Below are 13128 nucleotides of genomic sequence, written 5' to 3'. Positions count from 1 at the left end.
CACACACACACACACACACACACACACACACACACACACACACACACACACACACACACACACACACACACACACACACACACTCACTCTCACACAGAGAGGTCATTGTCTATCCAATCAAAACCTCTTCAAGAGGTTCCCCAGCCAATGAGCAAGTGGGATCCCTTCTACTTCCTGCGCTGGCTGACTAATGGCTACGCTAAATGTTGCTCGTGATCTCCGTAAAAACAGGCATATGTTTGCTCGCTGAGGACGCACCATACAGAGTGTGTTTGGGTGTGTGTGTGTTTGTGTCACGTCAGCTGCTGGTGATATTGCACTGAGTTGTACGATTTTGTTTTGCTCTTACAATATTGGCAGGCAGGAAGTTGACAAGCAGGCCCAAAATTGAATTATGATATTCCCAGGTGCTTTTGAGGGATAATGAGAGTACAGTAAGGGAAATACACATCAGGCAAGCAGCGATTACACTACTAGAATACTACTCATGAATACAGAGGATCCTGAGGAGGGCCGAGCAGATGAGAAGCCAGACGCTCTCCGGTCCCCAGATCACAGCTGGAACACAGGCAGCAGAGATCAGTCCAGCTGCCCTCCGGTTATGGCTGACCCCCCCCCCCCCCCCCCCCACTTCGGGGCCTGACCTGTCTCCTGGAGGACGTTTAAACGTGTTTCCTGTCACTTCCCATCAGGCAGCACAATGCTTCACCGTGGAGCTGCAGGAAACCCGGAGAATGTGAAATGAGAGCCATGCCCACTTGGTGTAATGAAGCTATCCGTGATATCATGGTCAGGAATATGTTGTTTCCAAACTCTACATTGGAACCTGATGGAAACCTATCCTACAAGACTACAATTGATATCTCAAATTAACATATTGCACATACACTTGTATTTCACTACTTTATCCTCATACTCTCTTAAAAGTAAATTTGGTAAATTTAGGTTTTAGGCCATAGGCGGAGATACTCAGTTGGTTGGCAACTTATTATAATGAAAACTAATAGGGAAGATACATCTTAACAGCTTGTTTTACTGACCTGGAACCCATAAACAAATCACATGGTTCTCTTATTTTTATTTTAAGTTTATGGATTGGTAGGCTTGACAGATGCCCACGAGTAAGGAAAAAGTGAGATTCTAATATAGTAATATGTGTATAAGAGTCAGGTTTTAAGTAAACGATCAAATCTCAGTCTGTCACTCCATATCAAATGTCATCACTATTAGAAGCGACAATGCAAAACTACCTTGACATTGGCTGGGATCTACACTTACAGTCTTCTCCTGTTGTTAATAGGTTGAAAGTCCAACTTGCTGTCTTCCTCCAAACACGCTCAGCATTCTTATTCCTTTTATAATTAGCCTCCTGACGCTGACTGCTCTCATATCTGCTGCCGACCTGCCAGCTTTATTTTTAGAGTAGCACTTCAGCGGAGAAGAACTCTAAACGCTGTCGATGCGCGGCGCAGAATATTCAGCAACAAGTCAATCAAGCAGGAAATAGGCTTTGCAAACGCAGGTGGTAGAAGTCACTGTCATGGGATATACGCGTCTTCATCGTTGATTTAGAATAAACCTGTGACGACAGGTGTTGGCTCTCTGCACTTTTTAATTCTACTTCCTGTTGGTCCTCCAGATGTATTTGTCTGTTTTCGTTTGGTTTGCTGCATGGAAGCTTATTCATTGTGACCCTTCCTTTACCTTTGCTTGGGTCCAGCTCTGATTTAAAGTGATATTTCTTTGGAGAAACCCAGTGATTATCACCAGAATGGTTAAAGAAAATGGATTTGTGATTCATTGTATTCAATGGATGTTATGTGGAGGACACTTTCTGTGTGATGGAATCTTAAAAATGTGACCTCAGTCCTCATAGAGGGATTGTTCTCGAGAAATACTTTTCAACTTTACTGCATTGAACATATTTTAAGAATGTAAGGCCACAGAAAAACTCTGTTATGTAAAATCTGGATGAATTAAATGCAGTTATGGGGGAGGTTAGTTCCCATCAAGGACGCGTCTTCACATTAAAACACCTGTGCAGTACTTCCCGCACTAATAATTGCCCCCCTGGAGAGCTGTACTCACTGTCCTCTCAATTTCCTAATCTGCCACAGAAATCTTACTTTCCCTTTTTACAAACTAACGCCAACAGTTTTAGACTGTTGTGTCCCTGTGGGGTTTATTAAAGTTCAAACTCTACTTTCTTTCCCTGTTTGTGTCTTTTTCTATTTCATTAGGAAGTAGTTAAAGCCTGAAATCCTGTTACTAAAGAGTCAGCAGAGTCTCGGTTTGCTCAAACGGTCTACATCTCTTACAGGTCTCTCTAATTGCAACTATAAATCTGAAAAAGTGTCAGTTGGAACAGGAAAGAAATACATACTCAACTTCTGTCAGCAAAAGTTCTTAATTTCCAACACTTGCACTAAACAACATTTGTATGTCTTTTTTGACATAATTTAATGTTCTCATTCTGCTGACCCCCCCAAAAACTAAAACGTTTTAATCGCAAGATGAAGTATCAAAAGTAAAAATACACCTCCACAGAGGTAGGATATATTATTTATTCACAAAAGTGTATATTGCTCTTTTTAGCAGTCGTTTGGACGGTACACAGCCAACAGTTTTCACCCAAGGACACGGGCATTTCTAATGGTGTGTGTGTGTGTGTGTGTGTGTGTGTGTGTGTGTGTGTGTGTGTGTGTGTGTGTGTGTGTGTGTGTGTGTGTGTGTGTGTGTGTGTGTGTGTGTGTGTGTCTGTGTGTGTGTGTGTGTGTGTGTGTGTGTGTGTGTGTGTGTGTGTGTGTGTGTGTGTGTGTGTGTGTGTGTGTGTGTGTGTGTGTGTGTGTGTGTGTGTGTGGTCCTAGCTTGATGCATTCATGTGTAAACTGCATTTTAATGTTGTAGAAGTAGCAAAACAAGAGATAAATGTTCAAAAAAGACAATATTTACTCGGAAATGTAGTTAAGTAGAACAAATGGAAAACTTAAGAAATTGTTTAAATGCGATACGTGGACATTTTTTGTATTTTCACCCTCGTTCCTGGACTAATGTCAGTTCCTGTGAGCTAGAAGCATCTGGTCAGTAACAGCAGAGAGAAGCCCTCTGTCTTTGATAACCTTGAAAACACCCCTAGAACCTAACAGTGGTTATACTGAGCGTCTCCCAGGTGTGCAAGAGTGTAACCTTCTCTCTCCTTGCCACTGCTGTAAACAACTAGTGTGCTTATCACAGGTCCTTCTAACTTTGCTCCAGTGTTTCTCGTGATGTGTCCGGGGACGCTGGCTGTCACGCACGCTGCGCAGTCGCTGCATTATCCTGCCACTAGCATTTCACGTTGAGTAGATAAGGCTGCACTTGACAGAACTAGTTTTATATGAAGGATCGCTTTATTTTCTAACCATGGCTTTCATTACGGTGTGTGAATAATGACCGCTCCTCCTGCTCTAAAACAGGGAGGATACACATTAATACTGATTTCACATTAAGAGGAATTATCCACAGGTGCAATGCAAATGTATGCATTTATCCAGTGGTAAATGTGTTCATGTGCAACATTCAAGATTTAATCTAATTAAGAAAAATTACCCAAAATCCCAATTTAATTTATTTGTCCTGTAATGTTTTGCCTACATTATCAGATTTATACAAATTGCTGATATGAATAAAAAAGGAAACCATGAGGTTAAATTCAGGAATTACATTTATCAAAGCAGTGTTTTCAAAGCAGTCACTCTCCTTGTTTGACTGTAATATGATCCTAAATGAAAAGCAACGAAATCTAATAAAGAATAAAAGCAGTTTTATTTTCCCTTTTATTTCCTCTTGTCAATACTGCCAGCTTAGAAAGAAAGTAAATGAGACTGCCCCACTGTTTTAATTGTAAAGAGTCTTGCAGTGCAATTTAAACCAATGATTAACTACACACTTGGCAGCGTAAGCGTTTTACTGTGGAGCAGCTTTTTCATTGCTTAACCCCCCAAAGCCCAATAACATGTAATACTCAGAAATGTAAGAAATAGTAGCTTTTCCGATATTCAGGAAATAAAGTAATGCTATCAATTCTCCCCTCAATGGCTCTGGTTAACAAAAACACTGATATGAGCTTAACGCCTGAGCTGTGGGTTGGGATGTATGTCAAATTGCATCAACACGTACATATCCATTCAAATCTAAACATCACATATAACCCACTACTTTCCTACAGTCTGTTTCCAGCTTTGATACATGCAGTCCCTTGATTGGTCATGTGATAAAAGACAACCATTGAGACTCCCTGACCTTTTCAGAGGAAGAATGTTATTTTTTAAACGACTGATTTTGACAATGTCTTGAAGTAACGCATTACTAAAAACAATTGTCAATGAATTTTTTTTGATGCGGAATGTTTATTTTATACCTTTTTTAGAATTGATTTACTGTCAAAAAGAAACAGCAAACAACCATGACTTTCCATGCAGGCATGTTTTTGATGAATTGTAGTTGGCTGTGCTGTGACAAACACATTGTGACTGCTTCTCAGTAAAAAACACATTGTTTCTCGAGTTCATTTTTGTCAACAGCAGTAGAAATGTTGGGATAGCATTAGCAGTAACTCAATCCATCTAGGAGGCTGAACAGTAAACAGAGAGATACAAAAACGAACTTTAAAGTACACATTGATGGGCTCAGATTGTATTTGCAACAGAATTATTCTTTATTTGTAATGTTTGTTTGAGTGTTTATGACCTTTAAATGCCTTTTTAAAGTGCCACATAAACAGTGCTTTCCCCAATGTTGGATGTGTTCAGCATGCTCTCAGCCATTCCACCAATTACCCCAGCAGCAGATGACCCAGGAAATGAGCTGATATTCTATTCATGAGAAGAAAAATACACTTTGCAGAGCTAGAGCGGAGATCAAGTCACCCCGGTGCAGATCCTCGCGCTCGATAATTGTCCCTCATTTAAGTTTGATCTCATTTAGATATTCCAAAATCAAATTCCGTTTGGTGGAATGGTCCAAGTGTTGGGTTTGATGAATGTTGCAGAGCAGTGAGAGCTGCAGGGCTTCTCGCAGAGCCCGTCCGAGGTAGTTACAAGTCAATAAACAACAGTAAGCGCATCAATCAGGAATTAAGCGAAGGAGGGACGAGCTGTGAAAAGAACAACTAGTATTTGACCGGCTGCAATTTGTTCCAATCAAATAAAGGGTGTGAAATTAAAACGAGACCTTCATCTTTAAAACACTGTGTAAAGAAAGTGATTATTAAAGCTGTGTGATTACAAGCAAAATATCTCTTCATCTGTATTTTAGGAATGCTGAGATATCAACACCATCAATCAAAGCCAGCTAGCAACCAGCTTAGCTTTTTACTAACAACATTGGATAAAAGGAAACTGGAAATAATAATTATTTTTCATTAAAGCTAATGCATCATCAGTCAAGCGGATGGGCTGCAGTAATATTGATATCAAATCCTGTCCACAAAAAGCCCATAAGGCTGATTGATGAAGCATTCATGTAGGTGAACAATTATTCTGGTTTCTTACTGTATAAGAGAAACTGGCTACTTCCTGTCTTCTATAGGGACAACAAATCCTATTACTCCAATTAGTAAAAGGGGCACTCCACATCCTGTACACACACATCATACACACACATCTGCGGCTCAGGAGGAACTTTGAGACCTGATGATGGCGCTGTGATGTCACTAGGGTCCTCTCATGTTGGGTTTAAGCCTTGTTGGCAGAAAGCCTGCGGTATATTCTAGTTTATAGGGTTATAATGACTCTTGGGAGAACCCCTACTTCCAGGAACACTTTAGGTACATATTACGATGATGTTTCAGAGTAAAACGCATGTGATCCTAGAATTTGTTTTGCACAATTACGTTTCTGCAGCCGTCCTTGGGCAAGATATTGACTCCTACATTTCGTCCAATGGCCAACAGTGTGTGTGAACATTAGTCTTGACAACTTGTATGGCCAGAATTCTACAATTACAAGAAATCTTTCATTCCATCACCTGTGGCCATTCTCAGTTACAGCCTGTGTAAATAATCCTCCTCCTCCCCCCCCCACCCCACTCTCACACACATCTCATGTCAACCTTAAGCCCCATTTCCAAGCCTCAAGGTTGCTTCTGAGGACAACCATCATTTTAATGTGTATTCATTTATTTACTGTAGTATCATGCTCTGTAGTGATATTTTAATGGACTATACACTAAGGAAGAACAATCCACTAAGCACTTTAGTCACTTTTAGACTTTTAATATGCAACATTTTGTGTGTGTGTGTGTGGGAACTGTATGTTGTGCTGTGTATTACATGCATCATTTCTAAAGACACTTTTCCATTTTATGTACATTTAACGGACAATAAGGTAATCTGAATCTGACACGTGTCCCACATGAAACCTAGTTTTTTGTATAATATTATTTTTTACTTGTGAGTACTTTTCACATTTCAGCATGTTACAAAGAGATGCAACCACAAACAGCTGATGAATAAAATGGGTGTCATCACACAACCCCCAAACAAACATCCCCCCCATCCTTTGTTTTTCAATGTACCTCAAAACTTTATTGACAATTCAGTTGTATGGGATAGTTAGAAAAGGTTGCATTAGTGCAGGACTTGTAGAGTTGTACCCTCACTGCCACAGCTTCTATAACAGCACTGACACACTCTCATAGCGGTAAGGGAGGGGGGAGATAGGGAGGGGGGAGATAGGGGGGAGAGATAGAGAGACTTTGCGTGTTGAACACCGGACCACGACAGACGGTGAGAGCGCTGCCGGAGCAGAGGAGGAGTCTTGAACGCTGTGAGCGCGGCACCGGGAGAAACACCGGGAGAAACACCGGGAGTATTTGTGATTGACAGCATCGGATAAACCGCTCACACACACACTTGAGTGAACCCCCTTCCTTACGCGTTTCACACACACACCTTCATCAGCAGTGCCTGCGCGTTCACCTGGATAAGCAGCAGCGCGGTTACGCACAGTTTGGGGATTTTGGAGAACACCTCCAGGCTTTCACCTGTTCAGCTGCGCCGAGCTGCGGAGAGCTCAGCCCGGCTCGGCTCGGGATTAAAGGCGGCTGAGATGTCAAGCGGCTAGAATGGCACGTTTTCAGGTAAGACCCTGGAAAGCAGGCTGGATAAACCAGCGCACCAAACACTTGGACATCATTTCATCTGCCGTGCAAATTATTTTTTTAGTCAACCAAGTCCGGCTGACGTGCCTGTCACGAGAGCAGCTGCTCAGACAGGAAACGGGAATTTGGGGGACTAGTCCTGGAGCGAGTTTGGTGAATTTTGCTGCCTGTTATCCTAATGTTGTTCAGGAATAAACTCTGTGTGACAACAGGCAGGCATGTCGCTGTTCTGCAGGAGATAAGACATTCCTCAGCATTAACATGCACGTGCGTGTTTCTGAGGGATTATTGCAAGTCATCTGATGATGCTATAATAAGACATGCATTGATTAGAGGCAACACGTGTGATGTCATTCTGATAAAGTGTCATTCATTGTAGAGACACCCAGTGTTTATGTCTGGCCAACACTATCTACTCCCTTTTTTTTAATCTCTTGTTGTGTTTACCCTCTACACAATGACAGCTCGCTCTTTATAATTAAAGATTGAACTGGATTTAATAAACTCCACAAGTTTTAATATCCTGAAATAATTACAAGCAGGGCCATTTTTGCTCAGAATTTTTTTTTTCTCCCACTTGGAATGACAGCCAATTAAACATTATGGTAGGGACACACAGGGGGGATGCAAACACAAGGATGCTTGATGAACTCAGTGCTGATTTAATATAACTCACAGACAAGGTAAACAAAGGCATAATAGTCCTATATTTTAAAGGGATTGAAAATACTTTAAAGGCTGTAAAAGCACTATTGAGCGTCTACACTGTAAGTCCATTAAGGTATATTGATGCCAAACACAGTGTGAAACAGAAATCGTTTGAAGTACAATCAGATAACTATAAACCATTGTGCAAGAAATAACTGTAAAGGGACCCTACAGAGACACAAACACAGTGTTTGTGAGAATTGTGGTTTTACTAGGGGGTAAACATAGCATTTGTTGTTAAATGACTATCTAGTCACAAGGGAAATTCACACGAAACAAATAATCAATCAAAAGAGCTGTAAGAGTAAACAAATGAAGAACTTTTATTATTCTGTAGATTTCAGTGTTAATTTAAAATAGAAAGGTTGGAAACACGATATCCTATTTCACTGTTTAGTCCATGTTAAGTGTCAGCTCAATTCTCACCATCACAGTAACATACTGCAGCCTGATTGGCTCCAGGCTAGTTGTGATGTCATAAATCCTGCAGGTAAGCCCATGTGTAACAGTGAGATTTAAGGTGAGCACAGAGAAAGTCCCCCTGCAGCAGACGAATGTTAGAGCAGACTGCACATACATCACTCTGCACAGTGAGGAGCAAAACACATTTTTAAAAACAGGGGGATTTAAAATAAATGCTATAATATCAGACTTAGGTATTATAAAACCGTGCAAATAACGTACAACGATTAAGTCAAATGACTTCCTGATAGAATCCAAGAGTTGTTGAAATTAGACGTATTGGTATAGGAATAGTGTGACTTTTTGACGTGAGGTATAGGCTTAACAACATGATCTGATATGTAGAAATGCTTTGGCAGTTTTGTTCTTATTTATATCCTATTTTTTTATTGTCAAAGTCCTGTTCTTATGGTGTTTCTGCTCAGCAGGAGACACATATATTTACAGCACAGTCCCGCAGTGGTATCATAGCGATATCATAGTGATTTTTCCCAGGCTGCCAGCTAATCGGTCCACCCCGACTTGTGTGCCTGGCAGTGGGGCAGCTGAGACTCCATCGGTAGCCGTGTGGCCGTGAGCCAAATGTGACTAGTAAACAAACAACACTTCCTGCCTGTGTGTAGCCCCCCCACCCCCTCTAAACACAGACACACTGTGTGTGTGTGTGTGTGTGTGTGTGTGTGTGTGTGTGTGTGTGTGTGTGTGTGTGTGTGTGTGTGTGTGTGTGTGTGTGTGTGTGTGTGTGTGTGTGTGTGTGTGTGTGTGTGTGTGTGTGTGTGTGTGTGTGTGTGTGTGTGTGTGTGTCCCTAAATGTGATTTGTCTGGAATAAAAGGACACCAAAGTACTTCACAATGAGATCCAGAGCTGAGCTGTGTGTGTGACAGAGGAAGATGTTAGTGTTCTTATAGCGAGTGGTTTCCACTGTGTTAAATCCAATCCATTGTGTGCACTGAAATGTATGTGTGTGTACACAGTGTATATCCTTGTTTGTGTGAGAGGAATATGCAATATACAGTAGGGCAACATTTGAATCAACTGGTAGTTATCCTGCACTTATCCCATTAAATCAATGTGGTATTTTTCCTCTGTTTTTACACCGCTGCATAGAAGCAGCTATTATAAAGGGTGCAATTCCATTTCACCCTCGCTGACCTCTGTGTTTAAGCACTTACTGTGAGTGTGTATACCTGTGTTTGTTGGCTATTTTTAAGAACTTAACCAGAGATATAAAATGACTAGTCAGTATGACCATTTTCAAAAATCACAGTGAGCATGGAGTGATAGAAAACATCCAGAAATGTGCGTCATAATCAGATGCTAAAGAGTGATTTTATTCCATGAGTCACTGTTGATCCAGTCAGGGAGGTCAGCAGTTTATCATACTGACCTTATCCCCGCAGCGGCCATTTCAAATTCAGATCACAAAGTGGATTTCTAGTGGAATCTCGACCAGACGGAACAAACATGACCCAGCTACTGTAACATTCACATCAATCAATATGTTATTTATTGACAAATCTCTTGATTATAAATGCCTCATAGTGCAGCTTCAGGCACCATGAGTTCAACTATTGCCATTGGCTGCGGAATCTAAATAAATCTTCCACCACTCACCCTGAGAATAACCGTTATAAAAGGCAGGCCCTAAGCTTAGGTTGTAAGGTCACTGAGTCCTTAAAAAGTGATAAAACCCATCCAAACTCTGAGTATTATTAGCATGCAATGTTACCGAACACTATTAATATTCCTCCAAAGGAAAGCATGACTTTAACACCCAGTGACGGAGCATCCCTCAGTACAGTCTACCAGTGTGTGTCAGGCTGTGTTTCTCCCTGGCACCAGGTGCACGCTGGGATTTGCGACACTGGGTCAGCTCAGCTCCACTCACCTCATTATCCTCTTTGGACAAGGACGGCCATAATCTCCCTCTTCTTTTCCCCCTCTGTCTGTCTCTCTGTTGCACCATGTTCTACCTTTCTCCTTACCTTTGCTATTTCCATCCTCTGTTTCTTTATGTTCTCTGTTTCTCCCTGTGCCCTGCACCTCTGTCTCAGGTGTGGATGGATTAGTCTAGTCTGCGGCCCACCCGTCACGCTTGCTTTGGCGGGTTAGAGTAGCTTACGGTAACATGGAATGGGTTGGCGGGGAAAGGTAAGATCGGAGGGCAGTTAAAAGCAAAATGTCGCCATCCGTTAAACTGCGGCGCATGATTCTTGCTCTGTCACCCTTGGCGGTCTACCTCTCACCGCCTAATACGCCCCTGTCACGTCGGGGGCTGCCGTGACTGAGAGAGCAAGGTTTAAAACTGTGTGTGTTAAAAGTGGGAGAGACAGAGGACGGTGAGGGAACAAAGGTTTCTTTTTCATAGCTTGAAGCAAATGTGAACCAAAGCTATGGAGGGGCTTTTAGGTAGAATTAGGGCCACACAATTCAATTGTATTATAAATAACACAAATTATGAGTGGTTGTATAGTATTGCAGTTTTCATAAATGCACTTACAGTTTTTCTCAATCGCTAAACCCACTATTTAGAATCAAAATTCCTTTCATCAAACCAACAGCACAGCCATCGAAACAGAAAACCATTTCTCTACAACAGTATACCATTTATCATTGATATCACACAAAATGCAGATGCTAAGCAGTGTTTTGCAAAACAGATCACACAACTCTCTAACTGAAGTTACAATTCTCTACACAAAGATCAAAAATCTTTTGTGTAACTCATGTCTACAAAACAAAAATAATCTTCTCACAGTGGATAACACTTCCTCATAAACTTAGACCAGAGCTACACTAATTGACACTTGATGTGCAAAATATTAACACTTGTTATCAGTCAATCACCCCATTGAAAAAGGTAACTCCATGGAATGTACTGTATACCTTACAGTAATGATGTTACATTGAAAACATTTACATGATAGAATTTGCATGACTGTACTTAAAATATTTTTTTAAATGGTGCCGGTAAAGCTATAATAGTGTTGATATGACTTGCATAGCTCTTTGAGATGTTCATATGGGGAGGATTAGCTATAGCTGATACAACATTTTTACAGTCAGTAATTGTGGTCTTTTCCTTTTTGCACATTGAGAAATGTTTTTTTTTGTATTGGGGTGAATTGAGTACTTCACTTCCATGTAAATGAATTGCTCACAGCTGACATCAATGAATTTCCTATAGTAATTGTAATTTGTGAGAATCCTATAAAAGACCTCCCTCACTTCAGTAAGATGTTTGTCAAGGGTGGTGTCGACATGCAAGGAGATATTTCCCACGCTGCCTTGCAAGGGAAGACATACGCTGTGACGTAGATGAGGCTATGTGGCCAGACAGACGGCAAAGAGCAGATCAGTAAAGCTATATACAGGACTGTCTCAGAAAATTAGAATATTGTGATAAAGTTCTTTATTTTCTGTAATGCAATTTAAAAAAACAAAAATGTCATACATTCTGGATTCATTACAAATCAACTGAAATATTGCAAGCCTTTTATTATTGTAATATTGCTGATTATGGCATACAGCTTAAGAAAACTCAAATATCCTATCTCTAAATATTAGAATATCATGAAAAAGTATACTAGTAGGGTGTTCAACGAATCACTTGAATCGTCTAATTAACTCGAAACACCTGCAAGGGTTTCCTGAGCCTTGAAAAACACTCAGCTTGGTTCAGTAAACTAAATCACAAGTATGGGGAAGACTGCTGATCTGACTGCTGTCCAGAGGACCGTCATTGACACCCTCCATCAGGAGGGTAAGACACAAAAAGAAATTTCTCAAAGAGCAAGCTGTTCACAGAGTACAGTTTCAAAGCACATCCACAAAAAGTCTGTTGGAAGGGGGAAATGTGGCAGGAAACGCTGCACAACCAAGAGAGATGACCGCAGCCTTAACAGCATTGTGAAGAAGAGTCGCTTCCAGAATTTGGGGGAGCTTCAAAGACAGTGGACTGAAGCTGGAGTCCAGGTATCAAAAGTCACTGTTCACAGACGTGTCCGGGAAATGGGCTACAATAGCCGTATTCCCATGGTCAAGCCACTTCTGAACTCAAGACAACGGAAGAGGCGTCTGACTTGGGCTAAGGAAAAGAAGCACTGGACAGTTGCACAGTGGTCCAAAGTCCTCTTTTCAGACGAAAGCAAGTTTTGTATTTCATTTGGAAGTCAAGGCGCCAGAGTCTGGAGAAAGGCTGGAGAGGAGCAAAATCCAAGTTGCTTGAAATCCAGTGTGAAGTTCCCACAGTCAGCGATGGTTTGGGGAGCCATGTCAGCTGCTGGTGTTGGTCCACTGTGTTTCATCAAGCCCAGAGTAAATGCAGCTGTGTACCAAGAGATTTTAGAGCACTACATGCTTCCGTCTGCTGAAAAGCTCTATGGAGATGAGGAATTCATTTTCCAGCATGATCTGGCACCTGCCCACAGTGCCAAAACCACCAGTAACTGGTGTACTGACCATGGCATTACTGTCCTCGATTGGCCTGCAAATTCCCCTGACCTGAACCCCATAGAGAATATGTGGGGTATTGTGAAGAAGAAGCTGAAAGACACCAGACCCAACAATGCTAATGAGCTAAAGGCCGCTATTGAAGCATCCTGGGCATCCATAACACCTCAGCAATGCCACAGGCTGATTGCCTCCATGCCACGCCGCATTGATGCAGTAATCCGTGCAAAAGGATTCCCAACCAAGTACTGAGTGCATTACAGTTTTTCTCAATCGCTAAACCCACTATTTAGAATCAAAATTCCTTTCATCAAACCAACAGCACAGCCATCGAAACAGAAAACCATTTCTCTACAACAGTATAC

At 41.4% G+C, this 13128-nt stretch overlaps 1 protein-coding gene across 10 annotated transcripts in view; it reads left to right on the top strand.

Annotated features, from left to right (window-relative positions):
* dmd (dystrophin) overlaps nucleotides 1–13128 on the top strand; it is a 179903-nt gene that overhangs the window by 11025 nt on the left and 155750 nt on the right. The gene's annotated exons all lie outside the window — the stretch shown is intronic.

This window comes from Notothenia rossii (genome assembly GCF_949606895.1).
Source record: "Notothenia rossii genome assembly, chromosome: 3".
Taxonomy (NCBI): Eukaryota; Metazoa; Chordata; class Actinopteri; order Perciformes; family Nototheniidae; genus Notothenia; species Notothenia rossii.
The sequence above is the reverse complement of the archived record's forward strand: the minus strand, read 5'-3'. Positions and strand labels throughout refer to the sequence as shown.